Here is a 19,675-nt window from a genome sequence, read left to right as displayed (position 1 = left end):
CAGTGAGAATTAAGGAACTTCCTCTTGTCTGTGCCTGCAGCATCTCCAGTGAAGCACTCTTATTCTGCCTGTGTCACATTAACCTTCCAGTTCCTCTCAGCAGATGTTCTTTGAGTGCCCACTGTAAGCAGGACCTGGTGCTGGTGGCTTCTGCCGTTGCTGAAGCTAAGGAGATTGAGTTCCAGAATGCCTGGGTGTGAATGTCACCTCACCACTTTCCTGCGGTCTCAACTCAGGGAAGTCATTTGACATCTTTAGCTTCAGTTTTCTCATCTTTAAAATGGACTTAGAAATGGATTTCTATGGGGAGATAGAAGCAGTGCTCTGAGGACAGAGGAACTAGTATCTGTAAAGCAGTGCCTGACACACATACGTACTCAAGCTAGTTAGCAGTTATTTCCCACTATATCATTGCTTGAGAGCAAGGCCCGGATCTAGGTTATAGGTGCCTCTTTCAGTGCCACCTCGTGCAGAGGATGGCTGCATGGTCATGCTACCCCTTTTCAGAGTTTCTGCACGCAGTAGATCTATAACTGATGTTTAACAATTGCATTATGCTAGAAACAGCTATACTGGGTTGAGAGCTCAGTAAATATTCATGAGTTAGATAAAAGAAGTGTGTTGGTGGGGTTTGTGACAGTGGATTTTTTTAAAGATTTTATTTTTAAGTAATCTCTATACCCAACAGGGGCCTTGAACTCATAACCCCGAGATCAAGAGTCACATGCTCTACTGACTAAGCCAGCCAGGCGCTCCGTCATAGTGGAGTTACAGAGCATATTTTCTAAGGGCCTGTTGAGTTTTCTGGTGCATATGATTGGTGAATATTGTTTATTGAGTTGAACTCGTTTGCCCACTGTTCCTTAATAAAGAGAGCATTGCTGTGAGGAAAGATGAGGTTCCTCATTGTCCTTCCACTTGCATGTCTTCCATTTCCTGCCCTACATCGGGATAAAGTTAGGGCGCAGAACTCATCCACCTCTGAGGTCTGTCTGAATGAAGGCCTTAATCTCCTTTCCTGTCAGGAAGCATTTTTGCTTAAGAAGTTTTCCTCTTTTTAAAAGCCCCATGATTAGCAGAGCTCAGGTTGTGGCTTAAGCCAAAGGGAGACAGGTATGAGTGAGCTACACAGCTTTCAAGCAGTCATGCCACATGATCCTTTGGAATGGCAGAGTCTGTCCCCAGGGTAAACAGCTCCTAGCTGGCACTGGGTTCATTCACTATCTGAAAATACCTGATTTTCCTCTTTTTGAAAAAAAATTTTTTAAAAATGTTTCATTTATTTTTGAGAGATCGTGAGCAGAAGCTGGGGAGGGACAGAGACAGGGGAACGGAAGATCTGAAGCGGGCTCTCAGCTGATAGCAGCAAGCCCGATACGAGGCTTGAACTCACAAACTGTGACATCATGACCTGAGAAGATGTCGGATGCTCAACCAGCTGAGTCCCCCAGCTGCCCCTGCTTTTCCTTTTAATCCCAAATAGGCTGGCATCTTTTAGCCCCAGACAACCCTATGGAATGCTTCTTGGTCTTTTGTCATTTACACCCTCTTCATTTTACCCTCCTCTTTACTACGTAGTAATAACTTCAGTGAGACAACATTTATATACTATACATTCACCCATTTAAAATGCACAATTCGGGGCACCTGGGTGGCTCAGTCCATTAGGCATCTGACTTCAGCTCAGGTCATGATCTTACAGTTCCTGAGTTCGAGGCCCGCGTCCGGCTCTGCTGAGCGCTCGGAGCCTGGAGCCTGTTTCGGATTCTGTCTCCTTCTCTCTCTGCCCCTCCCCTGCTTGCACTCTGTCTGCCTGTCTCTCTCTGTCTCTCTCTGTCTCTCTCTCTCTCTCTCTCTCTCTCTCTCTCTCTCCCCCCCCAAAATAAATAAACATTAAAAAAAATTAAAATGCACAATTCACTGGTTTTCAGTATTTTTACAAAGTTGTGCACCCGTTACCACAATCAATTTTAGAACATTTTCATCATTCCGCAGAGAAGCCCCATACCAATTAGCAGTCATTCCATATTATCCCTTGCCACCTGCCCCCTAAGCACTGGCAGCCACCCATCTACCCTGTCTCTGTAGAGACCTCTGGGGTTCTGCTGTGGTAGTCTTCAGCCTTTGGAGCATACACATGTTCTTGCCCAGCAGTTCATGGGTAGGTCTCCATGTATCAGAGTTTTAGAAATCATTATTCTGTACTCTCCATCTTTCAGGTGTCCAGTACTTGATTTCACCACAAAGCCTTGCCTTTTCAACTATGCATTCTACTTCCCGGGGCCTGAAAGGCGGCAGAACCTGTATGTAGCCTCCCAGACAGCCTGCAGTTACACACTGTGCATACGTGTGTTCATTTTAGCTCCTCAAATGGTAACAGCTGGCAATTGTTGAGCAGCTTCTGTGCCAAGCACCATTATAAGCACTTGTCATACCTTATTTTACTTTATTCCTCACATCCACTCTTTATACTTTTTTTTCCTGTTTTTATCCTCATTTTAGAGATGTTTAAATTCTCTATTGCTATGTAACAGACCGCTCCAAACTTATTATTTCTCATGATTCTGGAGGTTAGTCGGACTCATTTGAGTGGTTCTGTTCTGTGTGGTGTCAGCTGGAGTCACAGTCAGCTGAGAGTTCGCTTGGGCTTGAAGTGTCCAACATGGTCTGTCATGGGCCAGGTGTCTAATCACAGGGAGTCTTTCCTGGACTTCTCACAGCAAAGCAGCTGTGTGTCAAGAGTGAGGAAGCAGAAGTTGCCAGTTGTCTTAAGGCCTGGGCTTGAAAGTCCCAGAATGTCCCTTTTGCTGCATCCAGTGGTTAAAGCAAGTCACAAGGCCAGCCCAGATTGAAGGGGAGGGGAAATAGACTCTACTTCTTGATGTGAGGAGTGGCAAGCGCCTACTGGTAGAGGAGGAATCTCCATTTTTGGAGATTCTCTACTGCAACAGGTAAGTACTTTGAATGTAAGAGAGGTTAAGTAATTTGCTCAAGGTCATACGGTAAGTGGCAAGCCACTATGTTTGACTCCAGAGTTAAGTATTCTTAACCTTCATGTCATTGTGCCTTTCCAGATAGATTATAACAAACTCCTTTAGCATGTGGACCATGCCTCTCACATCTTCTGCACCCCTCTTGAGATCTAGCTCAGTGCTATTGGTCCATATTTTTTTAAGGCTTTTGTGTGCCTTTTCCTTGGTACACAAGTTTTCTCCCCAGTGGTAATGAGGACCCACGTTTCTTAGAATTATAGTAAAAATTTTATTAGTTAAAATGCTTAGAGGAGGAGAGGTTCCATTTAACAGGATTTCTAGTTCCCCAGGTATTAACTCCCCACTCTTCCTGTGCCAGCCTTTATTGTAGGGCTCTGGAATATCTCCTTAGTATACTTCTATTTGGACACTGTTGGGTGTTACTTAGGATTGCAGTTCTTTGGTCATCACTCTGGAAGGCCCATGGAAGATTCTCTTATACTCTAAGCCAGTGTATCTCTAACTAATTTTGGCAACCAGTTTGGTTGGGTTTTTTTTCCTAATTTCCAATCTGTTATTGACTAATATCTTGGTAAAATACAATAAAAAAGATTTACTAGAAAAATAAAAAAAAACATGGAAAATACAACTCCTGATTTTTAATATTAGATTAGATATTAGATTCCAAGACGTCAGTGGATATTAGATTACACTGTCACATTGCTCTAAATGTTTCTAAATGCATGCTCTCAATTTATGTCCTTATTGTGAGTGATGACAAACAGTAGGAAGACTGGCACCGGTCCACAGGCCACACTCAGTAGCTCTGCCCTGGGCCAGCATTTCCCAAAGGGTATGGTACACAAGAGGATTTTAGGTTACTTTTGGATAAATTTATCTTTTCTATTTTAGGCTAATAGTTCTGTGGATTTTAAAAACTTTATTGTAAAAATGCAACTAGTACATCAAAATCTAATCAAACTGTAATTTCACGAATATTTTCAGAATGAGTAGAAAATGAAAACTTATTTTAAAGAAAAATACTAAGTAGTATAGGTTGGTGCTGGTTAATACAAATAGAATGCTAGCCACACATGTAACCCTAAATTTTCTAATAGCTACATTTAAAAAAGTAAAAATAAACAGGTGAAATTAATATAAAACTATTTAACCTAGTATAACCAAAATATGATCATTTCAACATGTAATTAATATAAAGAATTATTAATAGGAAATTTCACAATCTGTTCTTTGCACTGAGTCTTCCAAAACCAGTATATATTGTGTACTTCCAGGACATCTTCATTTGGACTAGTCACATTTCAAGTGCTCAGTAAGCAACTTTGGTTAGTTGCTAGCATATTAGACAGCAGTCACTGATGTCGAACATTTCCATCATGGCAGAAAGTTCTTTTGGTCTAGGAATGAGACCACGGTCCCATAGGGCATGGTGGTATTGAGTGCTGTCGAGGGTGGTATGAAGAGCAGAATATGTGCTGTGGTATTCAGTCCAGCAGGGGAGGGCTTAGTGGAAATGGGAAGATACTTTGATACAAATGGTCTCCCCTACAATGAGGCCAAACAGGCTTGATCCCCAGGCTCTTGAAGGAAGAAGTTACTTTTGCATTCCCCAGTGTGGGCAAGTGGTAAGGTCCTCACACAGATTGTCGTCATGGGGACTTGACAGGCTGTGGAAAGAGGGTAAGCTTGACTTTGTGGTAATTGTTGAGCTGTTATCCATGGAAAGTGTGGTATAATATTGATAGAAAGGTGGGAGGAGACAGCAGTGTTAACTGGCTCAGGGTCTCCGAGGTTCAGTGTTGGGGTCAAGTGGGGAATCCTCTCTGCTGGGTGGGATTTGCTGAGCTGCATTGGGATGGGTTCTGTGAGGTCAGATCTGGTCATTTCCCCCCAGAGTTGGTATTGTACCTTCCTAGCACTTGTTTACAGAAACTGTTGATGAGCAACAAGTTGCTGCTGGTTCACAGGACAGACTCTGGGCACCACATTTTTGGGTAGTTCCAGTGAATTCTTGGGCTGGTCCCACCTCCTGTGTCCTGGGTTTGATTATGTGAGAGAGCTGGCACTGATTATAAAGGGACTTAGTTGGGCAAAGCCAGTTAGCCAGCATTCACTTGCAGGGCCTGTGGGACAAGTCCTTGCCCAGGCTGAGTTGTCTTCCTCCTGAGCAGTTGGTCTTTGTCTACCTTTGACACCAAGTCTTTAAGAATTAACTGTTGGCTTAGCAAGTCTACCAGTGTGGAACCCCAGTTGCTGTGGTAGGTATATTGGATAAGCTTCCTTCTTGTTTTTTTAAAAACGTTTATTATTTTGAGGTGGCGGGGGGGGGGGGGCGGAGAGAACATGTGAGCAGAGGAGGGACAGAGAGAAGGAGAGAGAGAATCCCAAGCAGGCTACACACTGTCAACACAGAGCCCTATGCAACTTTCTTCTTAGCTCCATTTTTCTACCTTTACTCTTGTTTTTCTTTTTCTCACTCACTTTTTATATTTATTTCTGCTCTATTTTATGTAAGCAGAAGGAGAAAGAGAAAGAGGGCATAAATGAATACCTGAAATTAATAAGTACAGAGCAGGAAATGCCCCTGTAGCGTGTGTCTTTTACCAGGCACCTAAAGCCCTTAATTAAGCAGTGCTTTGTACCCCTGTTTCACAACAGCACCCTAATATGTGCCCTTAACTTGAAACAACCATCTGAATTGTAAACTAGACAAAACAGGATTCTCTTGGACTTATTTTTTACCCCCTACCCCCAAGATTCCTGTGCTCTTTCATGAGCACCCAGGCATGCATTCTGCTTGCTAGAAGGAACCATCCTTGTGCATGGAAGTAGTGTGAGTTTTTGCTCTTTTCTATCTTAATTGTGTGTGTTGGGTTCTCTTGAGCCCCAGTCAAGGGGGACAGTTGGTGGTGAAATATTATGACAGCCTTCAGTAGAAGCTTTACTTCCACTTGGATAATTATCAATTATCTTCCCAGTGGAGGTATGTGTTATGAACAAAATTTAGGTGATCATTTTCATTAGCTAGGTAACCAATATTATTTAAGCTGTTTTAGTTACATCCTCAGACTAAAAACTCTCTTTACAAAACTACTGATTCTGATTGCAGTCTTATTACTGCAAAACATGTCTCTGCTCTCCTCTTTTTCCCTTCTCACCCACCTAAATTTCTACTTCATTTGGTTTTGTTTTTGTCAGTCATGAATTATTTCTAAAGAATAATTGCTGCTTATTAATGGTCCATTAATTTCCACATATTCCTAATCTTCTGGAATGAGATTAGCTCTTTGTATAGAAGAACAGTTAAGAGAGCAGAATGTGGACTGTTTCACTGTACCCTGTTAGCTTTCATTTTTCTTAGTTATTTTTTTACTTCCTCTCAGTTTTGACTGAAGGACCTTTGATTGGTGCCTTTCTACTAAGGAGTGCTGAATGTCCTTTTTGATACCTAATTTCATCTTCATTAGTTAAAAATTAAAAGTATTCTTTCCACTTTGGTGTGTAAAGATGATTTCAGCGTGAATACATCTTATAATCAGACCAATTCAAGCAGGAGATACCATGCATGAGGACCAGCGCTACTAGAAGTTTCCGGGAGGATGGAAACCTTCTATGTCTGTTCCATATGATAGCCACCAGTCATCATGTGGCTATGGAGCCCTGAGGAACTGAGTTTTTAATTGTATTTGATTTTAGATAATTTAAATTTAATACATTTCTTAAGTTTAATTTATTTATTTTGAGAGAGAGAGGAGCATGAGCAGAGGAGGGACAAAGAGAGAACAGAGAGACAATTCCAAGCAGGTTCCACCCTGTCAGTGCAGAGCCCAGTGTGGGGCCCAGTCTCCCGAACCTTGAGATCATGACCTGAACCAAAATCAAGAGTCAGACATTCAACTTACAGAGCTACCCAGGCACCCTTTTAATTTAAATTTAAATAGACACACATGGTAGTGACTCTCGAATTGGACTGTACAGTTAACAAACTGTTGACTAATCTTGCCAGATTAGGATCAGAAATTAGGAATAAGTTTTAGGCCTCAAACAAGTTAATTCAAACCCATCTATTCTTGGTTTCTCCTCTACAAGTTCTGATATTTGGCCCTTGTCATTCAGCCACTCTCAGATGTGCACAGGCCATCAAGAACAGAACCCAGCAGTTATCTCTGTTGTTCATATCAGATCTGTAGGTCCTTGATGGAATCTACTAGCCAAGACTTATGTCTGGCTCCTGGTGGCCCTGGGGTGCCTATGGTCAGCCAACTCCTCTCTGTCCCTGCCTCAGTTTTGGTTGCACAACTTGGTTGGAGGATAAATTGGATTGACTTACAAGGCATTACCAAACCACTTGATGAAACTATTAGCTGTACAGGATTTGGTTGGGCTGTGGGGAGAACTTTTCTAGTGACAGATTGGCTGAGACTGAAACTATTAGCCTAGGCCAGAGAACCCTGTGGTGGAAGGTAAGGTTGGTGAGGGCATTTGGAGGGCATTGGGCACCACAGCCAAATGAGTCTTGTTCCCTCTTCTTTAGGACATACTCACCAAAGCAGATAAGCCTCAGCTCTCTCATTCCAGCTTGTTCTTTACAAACTGTGGCCTCAGGTGTGGGCCCATGAGAAGACCTTAGTTGCTTGTCTGTGAGATGGTACACTAGGAAATCCGACTGGTGCTTTCCAACTCTTGAGCTACTGTGATCCTCCACTGCTGGATCAGGAGGGAGGGGGTAGGGTAGTTTGGTCTTCACCCTTGTGTTATGAGGATCACCAGTCAAAAAGGCTTAGAGTCAACAGACTTACCAGCCTTCTCCTTTCCCTCCTCCATTACAACCAGGTAGGGAGTTCTGCCTCCTTCATCTCTTATGACCCCATTCCTATTGTCTGGGTCAAACCTGTCATCTGGGGCCCGACCATTATTACAAGAGCCTTGGGGGGGGGGGGTCTCTGTTCCTCTATCCAGGTCATCATCCTGTCATGGATCTATCTTGTGTCTCTCTTACTTAACTTCCTCTGACATCTGCCTAGCGTGTGTACAGTCCAAACTGCTGATAGGGTTTCCCAGACATGTTGGGATGGGGCTCCCACTTATCACTCCAGCCCTTCTCTCTGGCCAGTGACCACCTGTAGCTTGTAGTATCCAGCACACTCTATACACGCTTGCTCCTCACTGCCCATGGGCATGCTCTTCCAGTGCCCAGAATTCCCTTCCTCTCTCTATCTGCCATTCATCCTTGAGTATTTGGCCCACACCTCACCTCTTCCCTGAAGCCTTCTCTGACTACACACTTTTGGTGGATTTTTCTTTTCCATTGCCATTACATTCTTGATAATGCTAATGCGGGTAAATCAGATCACATGCAAATAAACCTGGGACTGGCATTTGGAAACTAAAGTACATACATCTTAAGCATACAGTGTGATGAATGTTTGCTTATGCACCTGTGTAACCACCCAAATCAAAAAACAATATTTCCAGCACCCAGAAAGCTTCTTCCCACGTCTTCCTAGGCATTAGCACCCCCCCCAGAGGTAACCATTGTTCTCACCTCTTTTCACTGTAGTTTAGTTTTCTTGTTTTTGAACTTTATTAAAATGGATTCATGTAGCATGTCCATTTTTATTGTGGCAAAATATACATAACATAAAACTCACTATTTTAGCAGTTTTTTAATTTGGTTAAGATTTTTTTAATGTTTATTTTTGAGAGAGAGAAAACAGAACGGGAGTGGGGGAGGGGCAGAGAGAGAGGGCAACACAATCCGAAGCAAGCTCCAGTCTCTGAACTGTCAGCACAGAGCCCGATGTGGGGCTTGAACTCAGAAACCACCAGATCATGACCTGAACCGAAGTCAGCGCTCAACCAACTCAGCCACTCAGGCACCCCAAGTTTTTTTTTTTTTTTTAATTCAAATTTGAGTTAGTTAACCTACAATGTAGTCTTGGCTTCAGGAGTAGAACCCCGTGATTCATCCCTTACATATGACATCCAGTGCTCATCACAACAAGTGCCCTCCTTAATGCCCATCACCCATTGAGCCCATCCCCCACTTCCCCTCCAGGAACCCTCAGTTTACTCTCTGTATTTAAGAATCTGCTATGGTTTGCTTCCCTCTCTGTTTTTTATCTTATTTTTCCTTCCCTTCCCCTATGGTCATCTGTTAAGTTTCTTAAATTCCACCTATGAGTGAAATCATATGATTTTTGTCTTTCTCTGACTGATTTCACTTAGCATAATACCCTCCAGTTCCATCCACGTTGTTGTTGCAAATGGCAAAATTTCATTCTTTTTCATCGCCATTCTGTATATATACCACATCTTCTTTATCCATTCATCAGTTGATGGACATTTGGGCTCTTCCCGTGATTTGGCTATTGTTGATACCGCTGTATTTTAGCAGTTTTTATGTTCATTGGCATTAAGGATATTCACATTGTTGTGCACCCATCACTGCCATCCATCTCCAGGACCTTTTCATCAAGTATATACTTTTTTGTGTCTGTTTTTTTTTCACTCAGCGTTATGTCTATAAGATTCACCCGTGTTGTAGATACCAGCAGTTTATTTCTTTTTATTTCTGAGTAGTATTCCATAGTGTGACTGTACTATAGTTTGTTTTGTCCTTTCTCTTGTTAATGGACAATTGGGCTGTTTCCAGCTTTTTATTCTTTTGACTAAAACTACTGTGAACCTACCAGTACCCATCTCTTGGTGCCCATACAAATGCATTTCTTTTAATTTTTTTTAACATTTATTTATTTTTGAGAGACAGAGAGAGGCAGAGCATGAGCAGGGGAGGGGGAGAGAGAGACACACACAGAATCCGAAGGAGGATCCGGGCTCTGAGCTCTTTGTTAGCATAGAGCCCGACGTGGGGCCTGAACTCACGAACCGCAAGACCATGACCTGAGCTGAAGTCAGACGCTCAACCGACTGAGCCACCCAGGCACCCCCATACAAATGCATTTCTATTGCTTATATACCTAGGAGTAGAATTGCTGGGTCGTAAGGTAGGCATATGTTCAGCTTTAGCAGACAGTGCCAAATTGTTTTCCAAACAGTTGGAAGTAGTTTCCTCTTGTGGTTATAACAATTTATCACAAATGTAATGTCTTGTAGAAACATGAATTTATTATCTTATAATTCTGGAAGTCAGAAGTCCTAAAATATGTGTCAGTAGAACCTTTCTGGAGGCTTCAGGGCAAGAACCCATTTCCTTGCCTTCTCCAGCTTCTAGAAGCTGTCTGCATTCTTTTTTTTTTTTTTTTTTTTAATGTTTATTTTACTTTTGAGACAGAGACATAGCATGAACGGGGGAGGGTCAGAGAGAGAGGGAGACACAGAATCGGAAGCAGGCTCCAGGCTCCGAGCCATCAGCCCAGAGCGCGGCGCGGGGCTCGAACTCATGGACCATGAGATCGTGACCTGGGCTGAAGTCAGACGCCCAACCGACTGAGCCACCCAGGCACCCCCTGTCTGCATTCTTTGGCTTGTGACTCCTTCCTCTGTCATCAGGGCCAGCAGCGTAGCATCTTCCAATATCTGTCTCCAACTTCTGGTTCCATTGTCACATTTCCTCTCTCTCACCTTCACTCTCCTGCCTCCCTTGTGATTGCACTGGGCCCACCTGGAAAATCCTGGCTAATCTCTCCATCTCAAGAGCCTTAACCTAATCACCTCCGCAAAGGCCTATTTGTTAAATAAGGCAACATCTTCACATATTCCAGGGATTAGAAGTAGACACCTCAACAAGGATGAGGGGGAGGGCATTATTCTGCCTACATGGTAGAATGGTACATGGCTGTACTATTTTACATTCCCATCAGTAAAGCATGATCCTCCACATCTTCGTCAGCACTTGGTATTGCCAGTCTTTTTGATTTTAGCCATTCTGGTTTGAATGTGGGGTACATCCACAGCTACCACCTCCAGGCAGTGTGTCCTCCTTTGCTCTGATACAGCTTTCTTGCAGCTTATCCATATTTAAATATTTGTTTACGTGCTTCTGTCTTGGCCAAACCACACATCCTTCATGAGGCAGGTAGTAGCTGGTTCAATAAATCCTCCTTGGATGATAAATGACAGAGGGCATTTTTCAACAGAAGTGAGCAGAGCTAAAGATGTAAATGAAAACCTGCACATATAATCCCATCTCTGGCTTGAAGTAGGGTTTCTCCCAAATGAAAAATAGGACCGGAGCAAAGAACCTGGTTTCTAGTTTCTGCATGCTGTTGTCTTTCCCAAGATAGTTAATCTATAAGTCAGTAATGCTCTAGAAGGAGATGTGGGCTTCAACTCCTGAGGGCATTGGTTGGACATGACTTCACCTTATATGTAAATGAGAGGAGAGTGCAGTTCTGGCAGGCAGGCTTCTGGAGAGTCTGATCTTGGACCTTTTACAGCATCTGAAGTTTTTTCCTTTTCCCTAGATTCTGCTCCAGTATAGCAACACACTGCAGCTTCTGGCTTGCAGAAGGAAGGACTAGAAGGTGAGTAGGGTTTCTTGATTGCAAGGAATGTAGCGTGTGTAGACTTAAACCCACTTTGAAGACTTGAGGCTGGAATTTCTGAGGAAGGTGAAGCCAGAGTAGAAAAGAATTTCTAATTCCCCCAGACACAGAGTGGTGGGCGCAAATGTCTTGGCACTAGAGAGATAAACCTGGAAGAAGGAATTAGTATTAGACAAAAGGCAGACAGGATTGTGGCTTTCTTTAGGAACATCCTGATGTGAGTAACCATTTTCTGTGTTCTAGTTTGTTCCCAAGTCTACTTTGCTGGGCAAAACACCTGGTTTCATGAGGGCTATAAGGTTTCAAGGCCTCAATCTTATCTTTCCAGGCCACTGAGGTGTTGGCAGCATTCCTGCAGCTTGGCATTACTTTGACCCTCTGGGGTGTGGCATGTGTGAGAGAAACCTTGCCATCCCATGTGGCAGAGGACTTCTTTGGCCCTGAAGAGAAAACTTCTCTGTTTGACAAGACCTGGATGGTCAGTATTTATTTAGATCATATAGGAGTTGGTCTTTTGAGAAAAATACTAGCTCAAGTGTCCGAGTTACTATGTTGGGCTTATGCTGGGGTTATTGGTCCCTATTTAGACATACTGACAATGTTAAGCTTTAGTGATTTGAGTAAGTACACACGTGATTCACAGGCTGATCTGCAAACAAGCCAGCTGTGGCAGAATGGAGGCATGCCTGGGCCTTGGGTGGTGTGGCCGACACACACACCAGGAGGGTTGGGATAGGCTCAACAGGGCTGTGGCTATGTTTATAGAGTTCCAATGACTTCCTGGATGTTCTCTCTTTTCTACCTGGTGTATTCAAGTTGTGGAGAAGTCATATGTCTGTATTCCTGGCTTTTTGGAATTCTCCTTGTGGACTCCAGGTCTGGAGGGGATCTTGAGGGAGAATGTGGGGTGCTGCCCCCTGTAAGCAGGTGCATGTTAACTTTTTCTAGGACAGACAGTGGATCTTTGCTCCACATTCTCTGAGGCTGGCAGGGCACTCTTTACTTCCTAGGTCAAGAAGTCCTTTATGTTCATACAAGCATCTCTCCTCTAAATGCCTCCCCTCTTGCTGTGTCCTTTGTGGACATGCAAAACAACCACACAGGATCATTTTGACAAAACTTTCCAGTCTCCATAAAGAGACCTGGGGCCTTCTGTGGGGCCCAGTTCCTTAACCTTCTTGACATGACTTTTTGTTTGGTGTTTACTCCTGTGACATTGGTGTTTTCCTTCTCTAACTCTTTGTACAAATTACTCGTAGAGTAGCCTTTTCACCTCTTTATTCAGTTAAGAATTTACTGATGAGATACCACCTCACACCTGTTAGGATGGCCATTGTCAAAAAAAAAAAAAAAAAGACAAGTGCTGGTGAGAATGGAGAAATTGGAACACTTGTGCAGTGTTAATGGGAATGCAAAATGGTGCAGCTGTTATGAAAAACAGTATGAAGATTCCTCAAAAAAGTAAAATTAGAACTATACCATATGATCCAGTAATCCCACTTCTGGGTATTTATCCAAAAGAATTAAAATCAGGATCTTAGGGATATTAACACTGTTCACTGTGTAGAAACAACCTAAATGTCTGTGGGTAAATGAATGGATAAAGAAAATGTGGTATATACATACAGTGGAATATTAGCTAGCCTTAAAAAAGAAGAAAATTCTGCAATATGTGACAACATGGGTGGACCTTTGATGACATTATGAAATAAGGCAGTCTTGGATATATGAAATATCTAAGATAGACAAATTCATAGAATCAAAGAGTAGATTGGTATTTCCCAGGAGCTGGGGGCCACAGGAAATGGGGAGTTACTAATCAATGGACACGAAGTTGCAGTTTAACAAGATGAATAAATTCTAGAGATCTGCTGTACAACATTGTACCCAGAGTCAGCAGTATTATATTGTACATTTAAAAGTATATTGAGGGGGCGCCTGGGTGGCGCAGTCGGTTAAGCGTCCGACTTCAGCCAGGTCACGATCTCGCGGTCCGTGAGTTCGAGCCCCGCGTCGGGCTCTGGGCTGATGGCTCAGAGCCTGGAGCCTGTTTCCAATTCTGTGTCTCCCTGTCTCTCTGCCCCTCCCCCGTTCATGCTCTGTCTCTCTCTGTCCCAAAAATAAATAAAAAACGTTGAAAAAAAATTTTTAATTTAAAAGTATATTGAGAATGTAGATCTCATGTTAAGTGTTCTTACCACAATAAAATTTAAAAAATAAAAAAATTTAAAAAGAATTTACCGTGTAAAACCTTAATCTGATCAGTTCCTGGTTTGGCCATTAACTAGCTATGCGGACGTGGGCTGGTTTCTTGGTCTATTCTTAGCCCCACTTTCTTTACTTATAAGATGGCAATCATAACAGAAATTCCTCATGGGATTGACAGGAGGATTATATTGAGGTAGTGCATGGAGAGTGCTTAGCACAGTGTTGCATAGATAGTGCTCCATGAGGTAAGTGATAATGGTTATCATCATCTTCGCCTCAAATATAAGACCCCAGACCTTATGTCTGTGAATATAAAAAGTGTATTTGGGGGGCACCTTGCTGGCTCATTTGGTACAAGCATGCAACTTTTGATCTTGGGGTTGTAAGTTCAAGCCCCATGTTGGGTGTAGAGGTTACTTAAAATTTAAATCACACACACACACACACACACACACACACACACACACACACGCAGATATATATGGCATACATTTATATCACTGGACTTATGTTGATGTATTTATATACTGGCTTTGCCTTCCAAGGAACTAATTACCTAGTGAGATAGGCTTTCTGTAACTTAATATAACCCAGGTCTAACACTGAAAAGTACCATAAATGGAAATACAAAAGTGGACCATGAGGCCGTAGATGAGCAGTTAATTCTGGCAGAGGACCTGGGGACAGTCTTTGTGCCTATGTAAGTCTTCACAGTCCCTTAAGTGTCCTGTGGTTAGCAGGACAACCTTGCCAGGTACTTAGCAAATTGTTACTGGAGGCCTGTCTTTGGCTATGCTCTCCAGTTTCTGCATAGGAATGGTGGTTCTTTTTCTCCCACTCAGAGCTCAATTTATATATTGAAATTCTTGAGGGATACAGTTGTGTCCTGTTCAAGAGCCTGTTCAGCCAGTGGCATTTCTTTTCCTCTTCCTATAAATATGTCAGAGATTCATCCTACGTCCAGTTTCTCATTGTACTGGGTGAACTTACCCTTTTCAGTTTGTGTAGTTAGTGTTTTTCCATATGAGACACAGAATAGAGGAAAATTCTTATTTTTTGTCCTCTACCCTTATTTGACACCCACTGCTAGATATTTTGCTTCACAAATTGGCCCAGAGCTCAAGAGATCATTCAGTTTTCTGGAACTGTGGAACCTGTATGTGGCTTTTGGCAAGATAAGAGAGTTGAGTGGCCTACTATAGGTTTGCAAGTTTAGGATTTTTAAAATTTATATGTATGTATTTATGTATGTATGTATTTTGAGAGAGAGAGCACAAGCAGGGGAGGGGCAGAGAGAGAGGGAGAGAGAGAATCCCAAGCAGGCTCCACACCATCAGCGCAGAGCCTGATGTGGGGCTTAAACTCAAGAACTATGAGATCATGACCTGAGTCAAAATCCAGAGTTGGATGCTTAACTGACTGAGCCACCCAGGTGCCCCTGTAAGTTTAGGATTTTAGACTTTGTGCTGGCTAGTATGATAGCCAATTGCCACATGTGGCTATTTAAATTAATTAAAAATGAATAAAATTTAAAATTTAGCTCCTCAATTGCACTAGCCACATTTTAGGTACTCAGTAGCCCCATGTGGCTAATGGCTATTGTAGTGGACAGCACAGATGCAGAACATTCCTTTCATTGCAGAAAGTTCCATGGGACAGCACTGGTTTAGAGGGTTATCTTAAAGTTGTGGGCTGCTTAACAGAGAAAGGAAAACATAGGTGTTTATCCATGCTGTTATGGTTTTGATCCTTCTTCCAAATGACCCAAGTTGGATGTATAAGCATTACATGTAACTGCCAAATCAACAGAAACTTGACTAATGCACGTAAAATATTTTGACCTCAAATTTGTAATACAAAAAGGGTATTCACTTTCTGAAGTGTTTTTTCGACTGCCATATTACCCTGAAGCAGCTATCAAGTATGGATTCTTAGGTGAGAGACCCCTGATTTTTTTTTATTGTGTAAAATATTACATAACATAAGCTTTACCATTTTAACTATTTTATTTTTTTAAAGTTTATTTTTTTTTAAGTAATCTCTACATGGGGCTGAAATGACCCTGAGAGTAAAATGTACAATTCAGTGGCATTAAGTGCATTCACAGTATTGTGTGACCATCACCACTATCTTTTTCCAGAACTTTACATCATCCTGAGCAAAAACTATACCCATTAAACAGTAACTCTCCATTATGCCTTCCCCCTAATGCCTGGTAACCAATGTACAATTTTCTGTCTCTGTGTATTTGTCTGTTCTTGGTACCTCATGTAAGTGGAATCATACAGTATTTATCCTTTTGTGCCTGGCTTATTTCACTTAGCAAATGTCCTTAGGGTTCATCTGTGTTGTGGCATATATGAGAATTTCATTTCTTTTTAAGGCTGAGTAATATTCCATTGTATGGATAGACCACATTTATCCATTCATCTGTTGATGGACACTTGGGTTGCTTCTACTTTTTGGCACTTGTGAACAGTGCTGCTGTGAATGTGGGTGTCTGCTTGAGTCCCTGCTTTGAGTTCTTTGGGATGCATACCCAGAAGTGGAATTGCTGGGTCATATGGTAGTTTTGTGTTTGGCTCTGATTTTTGGAAATAGTCTAAAAATTATTGAGATATAATTCATATAACAAAAATGTCACCCTTGTAAAGTGTACAGTTGAGTGGCTTTTAGTGTATTCACAAGATTGTACAATCATCCCCAGTTGTCAGTGATTTTTTTTGTATTTTTTTAAAATGTGTTAATTTTTATTTTTTTTAATGTTTAGTTATTTTTGAGACAGAGAGAGACAGAGCACAAACGGGGGAGGGTCAGAGAGAGAGGGAGACACAGAATCTGAAACAGGCTCCAGGCTCCGAGCTGTCAGCACAGAGCCCGACGCGGGGCTCGAACTCACGGACCGCGAGATCATGACCTGAGCCGAAGTCGGACGCTTAACCGACTGAGCCACCCAGGCGCCCCAAATGTGTTAATTTTTATTGAGAGAAAGGAGAAAGAAACCCAAGCAGGCTCGGCACTGCCAGTGCAGAGCCCAATGCTGGGCTCAATCTCACGAACTTTGAGATTATGACCTGAGCCTAAACCAAGAGTCAGATGCTTAACGGACTGAGCCACCCAGGTGCCCCCTGTCACTGGTTTTTATAGTCTCTTTGGAACCAGAGTTGGGGATAGAGACAGAATCTTGAAGGCAGGTTAGGTGGAAGGAAGGGGGCTTTCAGGATTAATATGAGACTCAAAAAAAAGAGGTTTATTATTTGCAGGTCATCTGGCTGGCTCAGTTGGTGGAGCATGCGACTCTTGATCCTCATGGTCATGAGTTCAAGTCCCACAGTGAGGGTAGAGATTACTTTAAAAAAAGTTATTTGTGGGGTGCCTGGGTGGCTCAGTCGGTTGAGCATACGACTTCAGCTCAGGTCATGATCTCGCAGTTTGTGAGTTCAAGCCCCGCATCGGGCTCTGTGCTGACAGCTCAGATCCTGGAGCCTGCTTCGGATTCTGTGTCTCCTTCTCTCTCTGCCCCTACCCCACTTGTGCTGTCTCTCTCTGTCTATCAAAAATAAATAAATGTAAAAAAAAAAAGATATCTGTACCAAATCTTTGGAATGCTGTGCAGTCTTTAGCAAGAATACTCTTGCTCACTATGAGGCTTTTAGACTGAAATTCAGAAAGGCTCCCCTGCTACCTGACATATTTTCAGCTACTTGTGAGGCCTTGTTTTATGGAACGGGATGTTGAATAACCTCACAAATGGGTCAGACTCCTCAGGAATGCTCTGAAAGCCATGGCTTCTTTCTTTTTTATCACGCTTCTTATGTTTGCTTTGCCAGATATCTTTCCCTGTCTTGGAACTGGTTCTATTCCTTCTCTGGTTCTGATTCCAAATTATAAAACAATTTGGTTTCCAAACATCAAACATATTGTTTACAATAGATACCTTCAATATGGATTCTTAGATTTCAGATTTCTCTGCTTTGCAGCAAATACTGCAACTCATATACTTTTGTTATTACAGTAAACCCTTGAGCAACTTGGGGATTAGGGGCACCAACCCCCTGTGCCACTGAAAATCTGCATATAACTTTGACTCTCCCAAAATTTAACTACTAATAGCCTACTGCTGACCTGCAACCTTACTGATAAACCTACACAGTTGATTAAGACATATTTTGTGTTATATGTATTAATGTACTATATTCTTACAATAAAGTAAGCTGGTGAAAAGAAAGTGCTATTAAGAAAATCATCAAGAGAAAATACATTTACTCTTTAATGTACTCTATTTATTGACAGAAATCCTCATATGAGTGCACCTGCATAGTTCAAACCTGTGTTGTTCAAGGGTCAGCTGTGTATGCCATTCATTCATACCAGGGCGCTCTGATTTTTGCTCATTCTTGCCATGTAGTTGTGGTTTTAATATTTTATGCTTTGGGGATGGTTTTATTGTGGTCTTCTGATAATTGGCTAGCACTCTTTACTTTTTTTTATACTGTACAGTTCACCCATTCAAAGTGTATATAGTTCAGTGGGGTTTTTTTTAGCATATTCATAGAGTTGTGCAATGTACAACCAACACTGCAATCAATTTTTGGACATTTTCATCACTCCAAAATGAAACCTCATACTTTAGCAGTCACTCACCCTTTCTTCTCAACACCCAGCCTTAGGCAACCCAGTCACTAATCTACTCTGTCTCTACAGATTTGGGGCAAACTGTCTTACATCCTTGTTAACAGTGATTTTTTATTTATTTTTTTTAGAGAGAGAAGGTGCAAGGGAGCGAGGGGCAGAGAGAGAAGCGGGGCCCATGCAGTGTGGGACTCCAACTCACGAACTGCGAGATCATAACCTTAGCCAATTTAGATGCTTAATTGACTGAGCCACCCAGGCACCCCAACAGTGATTTTTTTCCTCCCCTAAATTGTACTATAAGTCACTCACCCAACTTTCCCTCCATGTGCATTCTTGTCATTTGCCTATTGTTTCTGTTTTATTTTTTTTTTTAACTCTTGTGATACTAGCAGGTTAGCTATAAATCTTCCTTAAACAGCTTTCAAAGTGAATTGGGCACAGCTGCAAGAATTAATCCAAAAACAGCAAGGATGAATGAATAGCTGCTGCTGAGCCCTGGAATGCATTCTGTACTCTGAAGCTGGCTTTCTTTTCACTGGCTGGGCTGCTGGGACCTCGAGAGCTAAGTCAGTGAGAGCCCCTGGACTGGAAGCTGCCCTGGGATTGATCCCTGATCATGTGTAAGTTCCAGAACAGAAATCAAATGCAGTTTCTAGTGTAAATTCAGTAACTTGCTTCTCTAACAGAAACAGTATTTAGTAGTTCTTAATCATAGAGCAGCCTCAGAATCTGCAAATATCTGTCTCTACCATGCCAATCACTGTTACTGGCAGTGACAAAAGATTGGTGCACTTGGGCATAAATAATTTTATTCACTTAGTATGTGTTTTTCTTGCTTTTGTAGTCAGTTGCCCTGGGATTTAATCCTGGTTCTGCTCCTTTTATTACCTAGGTGACCTTGAGGACTTCACCGTTTTTGGAAGACTCCTCTCCTCTGTGAAAGGGGAGATTAATAAATCTGACTGCATGAGGTTGTTGTGAGATTTCAATAAGATAACATGTGCAAAGCACTTAATACAGTGCCTAGCCAAGAGTGAAAGGTCAATAAATATTAACTGATATTAAGGGGCCATATTTTATTCTGTACCTGCTATATACAAGGCACCAGGTTAAGTTCTATAAGAAATAAACCAGAGTCTCATGAATGGAATTCAAGCCCTGTTGGTGTTACAGTTGTGCCTAGAGCTTGGCAGTTAATGCTGGGGAAGCAGAGGCTGGGTGACATCCACGTTTTACTTGTCTCTTGAGAACTATAAATTTTATTAAATAATTTTCATAAAACGGTATCAGTTTAAACATCAACACAGGAGGGATGCCTGGGTGGCAAAGTCA

At 42.1% G+C, this 19,675-nt stretch overlaps 1 protein-coding gene across 14 annotated transcripts in view; it reads left to right on the top strand.

Annotated features, from left to right (window-relative positions):
- MAP7D2 (MAP7 domain containing 2) overlaps window positions 1-19,675 on the top strand; it is a 107,029-nt gene that overhangs the window by 2,467 nt on the left and 84,887 nt on the right. The window contains exons 2-3 of one of the 14 annotated variants that reach the window (XM_040468342.1): window positions 11,420-11,479; window positions 11,829-11,978. The exons of 12 other annotated variants lie outside the window; for them this stretch is intronic. The gene's annotated coding sequence lies outside the window, so the exon portion shown is untranslated. The remainder of the gene's footprint in view (window positions 1-11,419; window positions 11,480-11,828; window positions 11,979-19,675) is intronic. One more of the 14 variants, XM_040468343.1, reaches the window with a different exon arrangement.

The sequence above is a fragment of the Herpailurus yagouaroundi genome, unplaced genomic scaffold (genome assembly GCF_014898765.1).
Source record: "Herpailurus yagouaroundi ecotype Mexico unplaced genomic scaffold, PumYag 67690, whole genome shotgun sequence".
Lineage (NCBI taxonomy): Eukaryota > Metazoa > Chordata > Mammalia > Carnivora > Felidae > Herpailurus > Herpailurus yagouaroundi.
This window is presented reverse-complemented; position numbering and strand designations above follow the sequence as displayed.